General features: G+C 45.2%; 1 protein-coding gene across 2 annotated transcripts in view; it reads right to left on the bottom strand.

The window, feature by feature from the left end:
- ZNF516 (zinc finger protein 516) overlaps positions 1-13,930 on the bottom strand; it is a 102,052-nt gene extending 88,122 nt beyond the window's left edge. Inside the window, exon 1 of one of the 2 annotated variants that reach the window (XM_038123638.1) lies at positions 13,792-13,930. The gene's annotated coding sequence lies outside the window, so the exon portion shown is untranslated. Of the gene's footprint in view, positions 1-13,645; positions 13,740-13,791 lie in introns of those variants that run through there. The other variant, XM_038123645.1, reaches the window with a different exon arrangement.
- Positions 13,931-14,673: the final 743 nt, after the last annotated feature.

Raw genomic sequence — 14,673 nt, 5'->3', positions numbered from 1 at the left:
GTACACAGAGGAGATACAATCAAGTCCTGGAACTTATTCTTACTGTGTGTTTGTACACATCCCAGAACAGCAGCAACAGATCATCATTGCTACTGGGTGCCACCATATGACAACAGCTTATAATTATACTCTCTTGATAAATCATAATCTTCTGTAAGCCTAAACCGCTGACTCTGTGTCAGATAAAAACAGATGCCTGCTGTGTTCCCACGCACCTTTACCTGACCATTATGTTGTGGTTTGATGTAGAGGATGATTGTTACCATAAGGAACTGATCAGAGCTACAGAAGCCTGGAAAAGGGAACTGTCGCAAATCCTCATTTTCTCTCCTTTATAATGCTAAAAACATAAAGCTACTACTTCTTTTAAAGAGAGCAGAAACATTATACCCAGCGCATTCTTCACAAAAGTCATCAGAGTTAAGGCTGTAGCAGTAAAAGTCACGTCTAGAAAATGTGCTTTCAGGATAGATTCATGACAGTATTCACAGAAAAGACAGAGGATGAACAACAGACTTCCCAAGTGCTTTTTCTTTTCATGGCTGTTTTTGCTGACATACATCTTTCACAAACCCAGCTAGTTTCACAAATTCTATTCATTAACAGCAATTTCTTTTTTAAGGAAGTTTGCTACCAGTGCTAAAAATTAATCAGTCTTAGGTGGCTGTTTGCAACGTGTCTGACACCCTCCCAACCCTTCTGTGCCAACAGCCTGGTTTCTCAGCATAGCTCAATCCTTCTCACGGGCCCCTTGCAACACCTGGATCACTCCTATTTTCATTCAGAACACAAACCTGCTCCACTTCATATTCCTCCTCCAAAAACTCTCATGCTCAGCATGCCACATCCACCCACTCATCCCAAGTCTCTGCCACCTTCAAGTTTTGAGTGCTGACACCAGCTCAAGTTCAGAAGTGCGCAACAGCCAGGAAAAAGGGACTGCAGAGCAAAGTACGCCTGGGAGACAAGAGACAGGAAAGTCTACAATAATCGGTGAGTTGTGCAGTAGAACCAAGTCTTAAGTCCCTTCAAGAAACTACACAGAAGAAAAATTCAGTTACCTCAGACACATCAAACATATGTGCTCAGCCAACCTCCTCTTCTTCTGTTTAGCATCTCCTCTCTATAACCACCACCACTTTTAATTTTTCCCAGGGCTCTTTGTGATGAAGCAGGATTGCACAAGCAGGGCACCAGACAGAACTCCAGGCATCTCCCATATTCTGCTTCTACACAGCTCTGCACACACTCCATCTCGTTCTGGTGCTGCTGCAGAATGGCAGAGACCACCCAGCAGACCAGTGCCACAGGAAATAAATCAAATCTCAATCAGACCCCATTAATGCATCCCAGATAGCATCATCCAGCAACACTGTACAGGGACATGATGACCAGGGGAGCTCCAGCCACCACCTCAGCCCCACCACTCATGAAGAAAAGCATCACCAAAGGGCAGTGATTCTTTTAATATTTTAACGCAGATAACTGCAGATTCCTGCCATGGTGATTTCTGATGAAAGACAGACACCCACCTACAGAAACTCAGCATTCTTAGGTACAGGGGAAAGTAGTTCTCCACCTTCAACAGTCTTCCTGGACACCCACAGCTCCTCCAAGCACCCACTTCCTCCTCCTTTCTTCTGCATGATCTTGTTACAGTCTTTTTTCCTTTAAGGCTGTGTTCAGCTCAACACACCCTATTTTCTTCTCCTGCAGCTTTTGCTGTGCCTGCTGCTTGCACCAGCTCTTCATCACTTCTGGGCAAAGAGACCGACACTGATGCCAGACGTGAAACGGCTGAGAGATCTTTACAAGTGAACCAGCTCATATTGGCATAGTTCTGCTAATGCCCAACACAAGGTGTAATTACCTCACTTGTGGGTGGAATTACACAAGGAGTAATTCTGGTTACCTGGTCTTCAATAAACTCCACAGAGCTGCTGTAAGATTCCACAAGAATTGAGTTATGACAGGCAAAATCCATTAGACCCTAACAGAATGGGAGGAAAACGGGAAGGACTATGTGAGGAGCATTTTTATTATTCGTCTGCAAAATTATTTTCCTACATTCACATACTGCTATACTACATTGGTATTTTCTTATTTTAAAATAAGATTCAAGTTCAAAACTTCACTTTGCATATTAGAATGAGAAACTGAGACTTTAGCCCTTCAAAGACTGTTATCTTCTTCGAAGTGTAAAATACAATAAAGCAGAATAAACTGTGTGTTTAAGAAAACAAAAATCTGTCTCATGTCTAGCATCTTCTTAGCTGACAGACTCTCATCTCTCATCATCTTGTCCTTTTTCTTACATGTTGAAGAGAGTTTAGTTTAAGAGATAGTGTTCTTCTTCCATGGGGATCACCGATGACAGACTGTACCAAGTGATGAGGTTTTTCTCCTGTTCAGAGGAAGTACCAACTCAAAGGGCATCATTCCCAATCCCACTGAGCCAGCAGGACAGCTTTAGGCTCCCTACACACTCCAGAGTAACCTGCGCCAGTGTGCAAACTGAACTGCAGGAGAAAATACTTAAGCCAAAATTCAGACACATTTCTTGACCTTGTCACTGCTCTGGGCTGCTCTTCCTTCATCAAGTCTATTATGCTCTCTCTCCCATCCTCCAGGAGCACAAAACTCACAGTAGAGCCACATTAAGCAGGTAACTATCTGTCTTCCTCTCCAGTCTGGTGATACAAGTCTTGATCCTTGGATATCAGTCTTAGAACCTGCAGGAAGCTTGGACAAGCTTTCTGCAAGGACAGAAGAAAACCTAGTTTTTAGAAGGGTAAGGAATTAGCTTGATCTCTTACATCTCAAGGTCCCCATTTCCTTCCCTTTTGCCAGCCTGCCAGATCAGCCAGTCCCCAGAGGATTCTTTTTAAGCTTGTATCTTCCACTCCTCTAACAAACCAAGTCAGCATTTCTCTTCTTGAACTTCTTGTTCTCTCCCTTATCTTCTGTCAGAGCCAAGGACACAAAAACAATTACGGGTCTCTCCACCAATCTTGTGCAGTGCCCCACATCTAGCTAAAAAGTTGCAGAAATGTTCACCTGCTATTTCATTACATTTGACTTAGCAAGTATTGAAAAGCCAAATAAATGTCACTATTTTATCTCAAGCTGTACATCAGGACAAGGCAGCAAAGAGCGCTGAAGTCACAGCATCTCCTGAACTATATAGCAGAAGCTAAGAGTAATATCTAAAGGGTTCCATCATGGGTGCCATCTTTTTGTCCCTCAGAGGGGATGCCCTGGTTTGCAACTCTCTCCCTAGCTCAGAGACATATGTGTGATCTGCAATAAACAAGTGGCAGTTAAAGGATTTTGTTATACAGGGGTACACACAGTTTGTTTGCATGTTAGAATACGACACACAAAAGCCATCAGTCTAGTGCACAGACTGCATGTCATAAACATTGTTGTGAGTAAGAAAAGCCCTGCGTTCTGCACTGAAACAGGAAACACAACAGTAGGCAATTCAGCAACAGGCATTCAAAATTTTCTTACTGGCCTGCAGATTACTGTTTTGTATCATTTTGCAAAATTTTAACAAGCAAAACCACCCCTTTACAATACCCAGGCTCCTTAGACCTCTACTTCAGAATATAAAAATCTGAGGGGAAAGGCTGCCCACAATCCAGAAACCACTTTTGAGCTCCAGACACCCTCCTTCTAAGTGCATGAAACTTTGAAGCAAAATATTAGCAATCCTCGCCTTTTGCACTGCTTACTTTTGTGATGGCAACCTATAATCCCTAATCAACCTAGAAAATAAATGACCGATAAACCAATCTGCTTGTAACCCCATTAACAGATTCTGGCTTCAGTATCAACAGGGTAATTTGCTGAGACTATTTTTAATCCCAACAGCTAAACCATTAATCCCGCAATTTCCACATAGTATTTCCACCGCCCCTCAAATTTACTCAAGGTTACCAACAATTTTGCAACTCATTAAAAAGCAGATAAATAAATAACATTTGCAAATATACACCTCCTGGCACGGGAGAACTGACAGACTCCGATTACTTGGTTGATCCCGTTAAAGCCATTACTTTCTAATTGGAAAGAGTCATTCAGAAGCAAAGCTGTGTGTCTGGCATGTCACTTGACACCTGGTATGTACCGCTCATGATAAGATGAACTCTCCAATATGCTTGCCACAAAGAAAAGAAGTGGGTTATTTCATCATACCACTGATAGTCACAGCTCTCTACTAAAATCTGTTCTAATTTAATGGGACCAAGGTTAGCAACATAAATTGTCATGTTTTCTCAAACTGGCATTAAAATATTCTCCAACTATCATGATTAATGTCAATATAAATTATGCATTGAAGATCACAGCATTCATTACTGAGGTAAAATTTATCTGGAGAAAAAGTAAAAAAAGAGACAAACAGAGCAAGTCTAATTAAAGTAAGCATTTATGGATTTCATACAGCTTTTCTCTTTAGGGATGAAAACACTCCTTTAATAAAGGTCTCAAAATAAGCATTCACAGAGCCATCAAACACCGTACCAAGAAAGCATTGTGTTAATCAGCTAAAGGTACAGTTATACACAGGATGTTGCAAAGGGACTGATGTGATAATACACGAGCCTGGTATTTTATCCAAGGATGTATCAATGTGCTAGCACAACAATCTGGAAGACAGACCCTCAGTTTCATGTAAGCAGCTACACACAGGAGGAAAAGCTGTATTTAGTGTTGGAAGAGTGGTGTTTAATGCTCCTTTCAACTTCCATAAATTACAACATCAGCCATTTCTAATTGGTATACATTAGTATTCAAACACCATGTTGAAATTAGAAGCTTAGCAGTTTTTCGGTACACTTACAGACTCTTCACACAAACACATGAATAACCTTGTTGAAATATTTTTGAGTCCCAAGGTTAAAAGAAATTACTTTAAGAGACAGATGGTGAGCAACTGGTACCTCAGTGAGGAGTGCCACTGACTTTTGAAAGTTCTCACGCAACACACCGTATGGGGCTAACTCCTATTTACTGCACACTTCAGGACTTTGCACAGAGCCTCAGCTCCTGAAACCCCGAAGATGTGCAGAGATAGGACAGCGCAGGGGAAAGAAAGCCTAAAAATACAACTCCCAGGGAAATCCAAATCCAAAGGGAAAATAAGATATCTTATTTCCCTAACTGCATAGCTTAAGTCAGTCCTCAAGCTGCCTGATTCATAGTTTTATCATACTTGTGGCTGCCAGTACTGCTACCAGCTCACCAATGCAGGTGCCTCACAGTCTACCACAAAGGAAGCCAGAATGCATCCATTAAAACAGACAACTAAGCAAACCCTGTGTAAAGACTGGTGGATTAAGGGGGGGGGGGGGAAGAGAAAGACTTTGCAAGCATATTCTCAACCATCAAAAGAGGAGCTCTAGTTTCAGCCAGCAGAGACTGTAACACCTCGCCCCGCAATCCTCTACAACACACCGTGTCACTGGCTATTGTTCATAACTCTTCCCGCAAACCATTTCAACATTCAGAGAACGACTAATTCTTAAGGAAATTATTTCAGAAGGGGAAAATATTGCTTACTCATGAACCTGGTATCATTTTAGCAATGAGGCAAAACAGCTACAGACAATTACATTGCACAATCCTAAATGCATCTTTTATTGTAGTAGATTTCAGAAAAAGAACATTCTAAAACACTGAAATAAATCAGAGAATAAATGTGACTTGTTGTCAGCTAATACAATATGGGTTAAATGCTACCATATGGTGAGTGCGCACACATTACCCTTTTAAAAACAAAGAACATGGCTAATTTCATTCCCAAATCTATTTTTAAATAAGTAAACGTGACCATTTTAAAATTAGGCTACAATTGTGATTAGAACACCTCAATTTCCACCAGCTTCTCTCCCTCTTTCTTTACTGAAAACTAACACCACTTCCCTGCTCACCATCTTCTTAAAAAAGACAAGGAAAAATTATTATTCAGTCAGCTTTATCCCCATAATAAGCCAACACAAGCATTTCTATGCAGTGTAAAAATAGTGACAAGCCAACTCACCGTTCTTCCTTTATTATACCTTCCGGAAAAGCAAAGCATGCATGCGTGCGTGTCTGTGTGTGTGTGTGTGTGTGTGCAGTACATTAAAACTCACTGACACATGATCCGGTTTTCAGCAAGCACTCACAACAGGACCTGCCCGACAGAGAGAGCTCTCATTTTCTCTGCACCCCCCAGCATGTACTGAGACATACAGTTTTGGTACACTCCCAGCCAAAAAAGAACAACAGCAACCAAAAAAAGAGAAAGAACCAAAGGAAACACGTATGAAATACACACAGGGTAGCTGAAGTGGATGTTGTTGGTTTGAAAATTGTCTGTTGGTTTGAAAATAGCCGCTGTGCTATTTGTTTTTATCATTATACTATAAATGAAACATGTCAGGAGTCTAAAAATAGCTACAAATTGTAATTACATATCCTTTGTAGTTTTTATTTTACTTTGAAAAGAAGATTAAAAGCTAGATCATTTTGGAAACTGGCCTTAAAGATTTAGGGAGCCACAAAATTCTTCTACTTTGCAATTTGAAGTACACTGCTGGAAAGTATTTCCTTTGGGACATAAATACGACAGCCCCAACATGGAGAAGCAAGCTCCCAACACCACACAGTCAGATGGCAAGAAAGAAAAGGGAGAAGAACAGACAAAGGAAAAAGTAATTTCTTAGAGATTCTAAGAGTGCCCTGATTATGGATGTAATACTATAAGCTTTAATTAGGCGCTAAGTGCTGTGTGCTAAATTCATCCCCACATCCAGTGCTGTAAATTCAGAGCCACCCTACTAAAGTTACCTTGGGTTTACCACAACAGTACAACAGTAATGCCAGGCCTACAACTTCTGCAACAGCCCATAATGAAATGCGGATTTTGTTGAACAAGCGTTAAGCAACACAATATCCTGCTGATAAAAATGTAATTCTTTTCCATAAGCAATCACTTAAATGAAAGGTTAGCAAAAATGAATTTTAAGTAGTCCTCAGAAGGTAAGCAGTCTTGAATCCACAGAACAGAGCCTCTGTTCTTCCATGACCTGAAACAGTTTATAGACCAGCAGCCTCTGTTCCAGTATCCTTGCCATGGACACCATGTGCAGTGCTAGCTCACTGAATGAACAACTTATCTTACAGCAGATGCGTGCTACTGCTATGAGACCTGCTATAACTTATAAGGCAATAAATAGTTTGGTAGCAACTTGAGAGATGCAAGTTCCACCCATCCGCGCGTGAATTTAATCTTGGAACACACGCCTAATACCCCATGTTCCTTTGCACAAGCGCTGTTGCCGTAATTCAGTTTCAGGAAGGCAAGGAGAAACTGCTAACACCAAGTGTGCAACAATAGTGATGGGCCTCTGCAGATAACCAAGATGTAAACAACATCAAAAAATGAACAACCAGCGTTGAGTAATCATCACACCAAAAAAAGAAAACTCGCTGGCTTCAAATGGCAAAGCAGGTTCAGCAGATCAAGAGACTGAACATTTGCTGACTAACAGTTAGGTAATGAAAGTAAACATTTGTAATGAAGTCATCATCCTAATGAAAGCCTAAGTGGCAGCATTAACCACCTGGATCATAATCCACTCGCAAGTTTTACCGTGGGCTCACTAACATAATATTTACTAGAATCGTTCCTGCTGGAAAAGGCAAGGAAGTTCCACTTACTTTTAACATAGAAGTGACAATCAGGAAACATTGCTATCTGTTAAGTCATTCTAACTCCCAAGCACTGTACAGTTTCTCCGCAGTTACAGTGGGTAACAGAAAAACAGAATTTTGCCTTCAGTGTCTGAGTCAGAACAGCTTTATCCTAGCACTGAAGTGTATAAATATTTGCAGCATGTAAGATATCTGCTTTGAAAAAGCAACATTGCACCAAGTTTCAAATATTTATATTGCAGATATCTAATCAAATAGATGTGACTTTTTTTTCCTGGTGGGGTTGTTTTGGGTTTTTTTTGTTGGTTTTTTGTTTTTTTGGTTTTTTTTTTTTTTTTTTTGCAAGGCTTTGATTAGGTATCTGGATTAAGCTTATGGCTAAAGGAAAAAAAATTACCCTAATAAGTTTTAGTTGACTAACAGCCAATATAATTAAGGATTTAATATACACATATAGAAACTGTAATTCCACCCAGAATCACCCTCATGCAAATCCCAGTAGTCAATGGGAGTAGAAAGTGTGCTTATTATGCGTCAGCAGTGGATTCACAAGCAACAAGTCAATTTTTAGGATGGTTGTACATGGTCTTATCCAACTAAAGAACATCACATGGTTGTGAAAAACAACAATCTGTCCATTTCTCCTTTCTGTGCAGAAATCCAATGCCCATTCAGTCTTAAAAGGTATGTATCTACAAATTCATACTTGTGTCTCAAAAACTTAAACAGGCAGTTTTCTTGTGAAATTTGCAAGCTTGGACAAGCTGCTTCCTGCAAAATGCAATCACTTTGCATTTCAGCTTTCTATTTTGATGACTTTATGAAACAGTATAGACAAAGCCAGATTTCCAGTTTAAGAACACATATACAGACTTCATCACTGGTCTCAACGAAAGCTTTTGCACTGGATCATTCTGCATACTGCGTGTCATCCCAAAGAAGCCCCAGAAGTTCTTGGCCCAAATTGAAGTCTTCGCAGAAGTTAGGCCTTTCAAAGCTGACAGGTTTTGGATATTACTAAATATAGGTACCTTTCATTAGACAGGACCTCAGAATAAAACTCATCAGATCTCAATCACAGAGAACTACAGATAGGTAACTATAGATAACTATAAATATAGATATCTACAGACAGATAATACTTTTTGGTAATTATAACTATATATATATAACTATATAAGACAATAGTTACAGGTAACTAAAGGTAACTGTTGAAGTCACCTGCACATAAAGACCTTAGCAAAAAAATCCAAATAAACAGACTGCCCAAAGTTCCCAAAAATTGGTGAGTACACTATTTCTATGAGGATACTCTTCCAGGCTGCCCCGTCTGGTGTAAGCATCCACAGCAGGGTGCATTTTAAAAGTTATGCATTTTTCAGTCAACTAAAACCAATAGCCCAGCTTTTGAAGGTGATCTGTAAGATGTTAAGACATAAACACCCTCCTTTGCTAAAATGACGATCAGTTCAACAGGCAGAGATTCAGAACAATGGCACAATCGTTTCCATCCCCTTCAATGAACACTTCTGTATCAAAAATTGCTATCATTAAATCTTGGTGACAGCATGATACTATGACCAATAATAAAATCATACAATGAACCTATTTTTTAAGTAAATACATTAGTCACTGCCACAGGAAAACTTTAATCTACAAAATGTTGCTCCGTGCTAGGCAGATAGAGTTATTGAGGACACTTGCAAGTACCAGTAGGTAGATTTCACCCTAGTGATGTCAACTCTTCTATGAGGCACAGAGAAACAGTCGTTCACATTCATGGAGGGACTAATTCATATTTTGTCTGGTACAAGAGTTTAGAAGGTCGTGCTAAGCTTAGATAGGTGCTGTGCTAACAAAGACCACTCCTCTCTTTAAACATATTTTAGATCATTCCTTAGGAAAATGTTATTCTCACTGATGCATTATTTTCTCTCTCTTTTCTGTAAGTGTTATCTTTGCATATTAATCTAACTGTTCAGAGGGACAGCTATAATGCCCTATTGTTCACACAGACTCCACAGTACTTATCACTAACTAGATGTCACTTCAACACCACTCAGCTTTAGAAGAACTAAAGGCTTGAAAACAAACCCCAGGCAAGAATTTCTAGAGATAGCTAAAAACCGCTTTACACCAGGAGCTAGTAAAGGTGTGCTTGTGCCAGTAACGCAGAGCCCCACGCAAATGACTTTATTATACAGAGTTCACTCAAGATGGCTATGGCAGCTGCTCTTGTGAAACTGAAGATGTCTCCTGGAATATCCACACCTTGATACTAATTACACCACAGGTGCTCCTATGCAACCTCAGTTTCCAGTTTCAACAAGGGAAAGCTCAAAAAACCACTGTGCCCACCCTGGTGGGACAAAGCTGGGATGCAGAGAGTAGCAGATGACCAGGCTGATGATGGTGGGTTTGTTGGGACAGAAGTGAAAGACACTTAGGCAGAGAAACAAAGCAACAACATTCACTGACAGACAACTCCTCCGGCCAGCTGCCATGGACAAAACTACTGGAGCAAAACCATCAACATACTCCCCATCGAGGTGAAACTTTTGCTCTCATCACCAACACCCCTCCGTGGCACTGCTCGCCCCAAAACAGCCAACACCTCTTACAATGCTGTTATTTCCAGCCCACTGGCAGCAGCCAGCCTGGGGGTTAAGCACACGCGGGTCTCACTAGAGAAGCCCAGCCTGCACTACTTCCCAAACCTGCCCACGGGACACTGCCACAAACACGGAGACATATGCACACACACGCACCTGCGCCAGTGAAGCATTCCCCCACCCCGCAGCCATGTGAGCCTCATTCTGCCGTGCATACACATCCCCAGCAGGACCTACAGGCACACACATCTGGCTCCCACGCAGCAATGCAACATACCCCATCCCTGCCCTGCATCTGTGCACACAGCAGTCCCATCCACCTGCCACAACAGCCCTCGCGGCCCTGCCTGGCATGCAGCACCCAGCTCCCCAGCATGTACACCTACACACCCCCAGCCCCATCCACACATCCCTCGCAGGGCTGAGGGAGGGCAGCTGAAGGTCACTGCCCTGCCACAGGGTCAGCATCCTCCTGCTTGGTCCGGGACACGGAGGGCCTTAAAACACCGCTGGAAAGCAATGGTCAAAAATCAGAACACACAGCACATCTCACAAAATAAAACTCTCAGCTATCATCCCACCCACACACTATGCCCAGGGATAGGGGCACAAAGGAAATCTGACAGAAGATTTTGAAAAAGACTCCCCCTCCCAAATCAAAATCAACTCATGTTATGCCGCTCGGTTTTTGCTTAAAATTACGTGGGGTTTTTTTTGTTGTTTTTTTTTTTTTTTTGGGGGGGGGGGCGGTTGGTGGGGGAACGAAATACACGGTTGCCAAGTCGAGTTAATGAAAAACCCTTTGGCTGTTAACTCATTTAGTGCAGCAAGCATGAAATAAAGTCCGTGGCATGGGGCCAAAGCGCAGCGGCCCTTTGCCGGGCAGGCTCCTGGGACCTCTCCCCGGCCGCCGAGGAGCCGGCCCTGAGCACGGTGCCCAGCCACCAGTTTTGGGGAGCCACTCTCCAGAAACCGCTGAATCCACCTCACAATAATACCAATATTAAAATAAACTCCACCAAAAAAGTCAAAATATCGACGGCCCCGCCAGGCCCGACGAGCTTTTTCATAAAGGCACTTTTGCACCCACTTCCAAAAAAAAAAACGCCGGATCCCAGCGCTGCGGGGGGAACGGCGAGAGGACAGCAGGAACGAGGCCGGGCCGGGGTTAGCTCAGGGCAGGGCAGGGCAGCGGGAAGGCGGCGGCACGGCGGCTCCCCGTCCCACCTCGCCGCGCCCCGACACCCCGGGGCCGAGCGGAGCGGGAGCGGGGCCGGGCCGGGCGGTGGCGGGGGGCGGGCCCGCGGGATAGGGCCGCCCCGGCGAGGCGGGGCCGCCGGCGGGCGGGGGCTCGGCTCGGCGTCCGTCCGGCCCCATTCCACAACCCCCCCCTTACCGCGGCACCCCCCCGCGTCCCTCCCCGCCGAGGAAACTTCTCCGCTCGCTGGGAGAGTTCGGCTCCTCAGCCGGGGGAGACGCTGGGTGCGAGCGAGGAAGCAGCGGGGAGCGCCCGGCGATGGGGAGCGAGGGGAGGAGGAAGAGGAGGAGGCGGCGAGAGAGTTGCGCCTCTCCCCAAAAAGGGACTTTGACCCCGCACCGCTCTCCGGCGGACCGCGAATTACATATTTTTGTCACAGGTCGGATCCTAACGCACGTCGACACAGCGTCTAATTTATGAACTCATCAGCCTAATTTCATTATTTAATCATGCGCCCGGCAATCGTGTTTCCTTAAGAAAGGACTGACCTATTTTTGGCTGGAGATAAACGATCATGTTAACAGATGTTAATCTTGTAATCTGTTTTTCCTGTAAGCACTTCGCATACCCGCGTTTCAGACATTAAAAAAAAAAAAAAATTAAAAATCTTGCCCAAACGACTTGACGTCACGATTCAGTTCTTATTTAAAAAAAAGAAAAAATTAAATCTCGCAGTGATTTCAAAGACATTAAATCTTTTTCACTTTATAAATGCTGATTTGTTCTGCCTCAACTCCCACAGGCTTTTATTTGCATTTCAAATTCCACAGGTTACACCAGTCGCCTTTTCAGAAAATGTACACCCAACAATAAGGCAGCAAATGCGGGGGGGGGGGGGGGGGGGGGGAGGGGACCCTGCATCTGGATTAAATAAAGAACAGAATTAATGATTCGAAAATAGTCCGAGCAAAATGATATTTGCACGTCCAGTGCCCGAGCGCCTCCGTAGCTATAGGGGTAATGTAAAGGATAAGCTATGGGCACACACAATGCGCATTCCCCAGAAGATCCCTGTCTGCTGATGGGAGCTTATTAACGCTCCTAATAAATGGTGCTGACTCCAAACCGACACTTTTCGGCTTAAAACACAGGGTTTGTCTCCAGCACTTAATTGCAGAGGTTAGCTGGTTTGAGGGGGAAAACAACGGCCGGCTGTCATGCTCCACACGCCTCCCCACACGTACTGCCAGTTTTAGCACCCCACCTTCTTCCCTCATAGCAAAGTTTACCCATCCAAACTTTCCTCAACTTGCCCAAGTGCTTAATTCGCATTAGGATCGCGACTCGGCGCTATGCTAATGATCACCGAAGATAGTAATGGGGGGAGGGAGGGAGGGACGAGGAGGAGAAAAGCTTTTATAGCACAAAATGTCTGGAACTGCATTATTTCTATTCTTCTTTTCTCTCCCTCCCTCCCTCCCTATCTCTCTCCCCTTCCTTCCCTCCTCTCGACCCCCCCCCCCTTTTTTTTTTTAACATGTACATTAAACTCCCTGCCTCCCTCCCCCACCCCACCCGCATCAAACGGGCTATTTTTCCTCTTCTGGAAATAATCGCTACGGAGACATTGTCCTCCGAGTCCTCCTCGCTGTCTATATGTGAATAATTGTTTTCTCTGCCCGCCCACCCCCAACTTCCTTTGATAAACTGTGTACTTCTCTAACGGGGATCACGCAGCGACCGGCTCGCCACGGAACCGAGAGCGACTCGCAAACAAGGGGGGGACACGCACACAGGCACAGCCCCACATCGGGCATCTCACGCACACGCCGGATCAATATTAGCGGGGGTGGGGGGAGAAAGAGGGGGGAACAACCCACTGTTAATAATTGAAGTGGCTACTCGGGGCTCGACGACCCATCACCCACCTTCTTCAGCCGAAGCTTTTTACTTTAAAGTGCGGCAATTTGTTCTTTGTCTCTTAATGGATTAATATCGCAATCCGCCTCCCCTGAACGCCTCTGACGGAGCGTACAAAGCCAAAAGGCTGCCGGAGCCCGCAGGGCTCCCCCACCCCCCGGCACCACCACTGCAGCAAACCCGACCTCCTCGCGGAACAGCGCAAAGTTACCATTTTGGAGCTGCTCCGATGACCGGGGGGGACAGTCCCCGTACCCGGGGGGAGGCGCGAAGTTGAGGGGTTTTTTTCCCCCCCAGAGGCACAGCCCGAGGACCCCCCGCCCCCCCGGGCCATTCCCCCGCCCCGCCGCCCCTCACCTCCTGCGCGGCCGGCGGCGGCGGCGTTCGGGGAAGGGCGCGCCGAGCCGCTCTGAAGGTGAAACCACGCGCCGCATGCGAGCGGCGCCGCGCTGCACATGATCCGCCGAGCGGCTCCACTGGCGCGGGCGGGGGCGGCCCCGCCGGCCCCCGCCGCGCCCCGCGCCCGCGCACCGCCCCCGCCGCGCCCGCGCCCCGCCCGCCCCGCCGCCGCCGCCGCCGCGCGTCCCCCGGCGGCCGCGCTGGTGTGGCCGGTGCCGAGCCCGCACGCACACGCCGGGGACCATTGTCTGCGCGGGGCAAAGTTGGGGCGCGGGTGCCGCCGCCCCCGGGCGCTGCGGGAGAGCGGGGGGGAGGAAGGCGGGCGCCGCGTTGTGCGGGCGCGGAGTGGCGCTTCTGCCCACCCCGGTTCCCACGTACCTCCTCCGCTGCGAAAGGTGCGGGCTGGAGTTGCCCCAGATGCATTTCTATGAGAAACTTTATTTTTTTTTCTTTTTATTCTTTTTTTTTTTTTTTGGTGAATTCCACTGGTAAAATATTTATGGATCTATTGAAATGCGCAGAAACAACAACATTAAAGTCCTCAATCAAGATCAAAGAGGAATACTGTTCAACAGCCACGCTGGGGAAGTTGAAAGACCTCCGAACAAATCAATCTGCCATATGGCTTTAGAAAGAAAAAAAAAAAAAATAAGCAACCAAAAAGCCCCCCCTGGTCCCCTCCCCACTCCTATGGCTGAAAAGTTCAATTCTTGTTTTCCTGCCTGTTTGCGAAGCCCTGTTTAATCACGCCAAATCTGTGTGTGCCACAGGCGAGGGGAGTGTGTTTAGTCTATGGCTGGGAAGCCTAATTTAACGCTCGGTACTAGACATCGAGGGTGT

Source organism: Motacilla alba, chromosome 2 (assembly GCF_015832195.1).
Source record: "Motacilla alba alba isolate MOTALB_02 chromosome 2, Motacilla_alba_V1.0_pri, whole genome shotgun sequence".
Taxonomy (NCBI): Eukaryota; Metazoa; Chordata; class Aves; order Passeriformes; family Motacillidae; genus Motacilla; species Motacilla alba.
The sequence above is the reverse complement of the archived record's forward strand: the minus strand, read 5'-3'. Positions and strand labels throughout refer to the sequence as shown.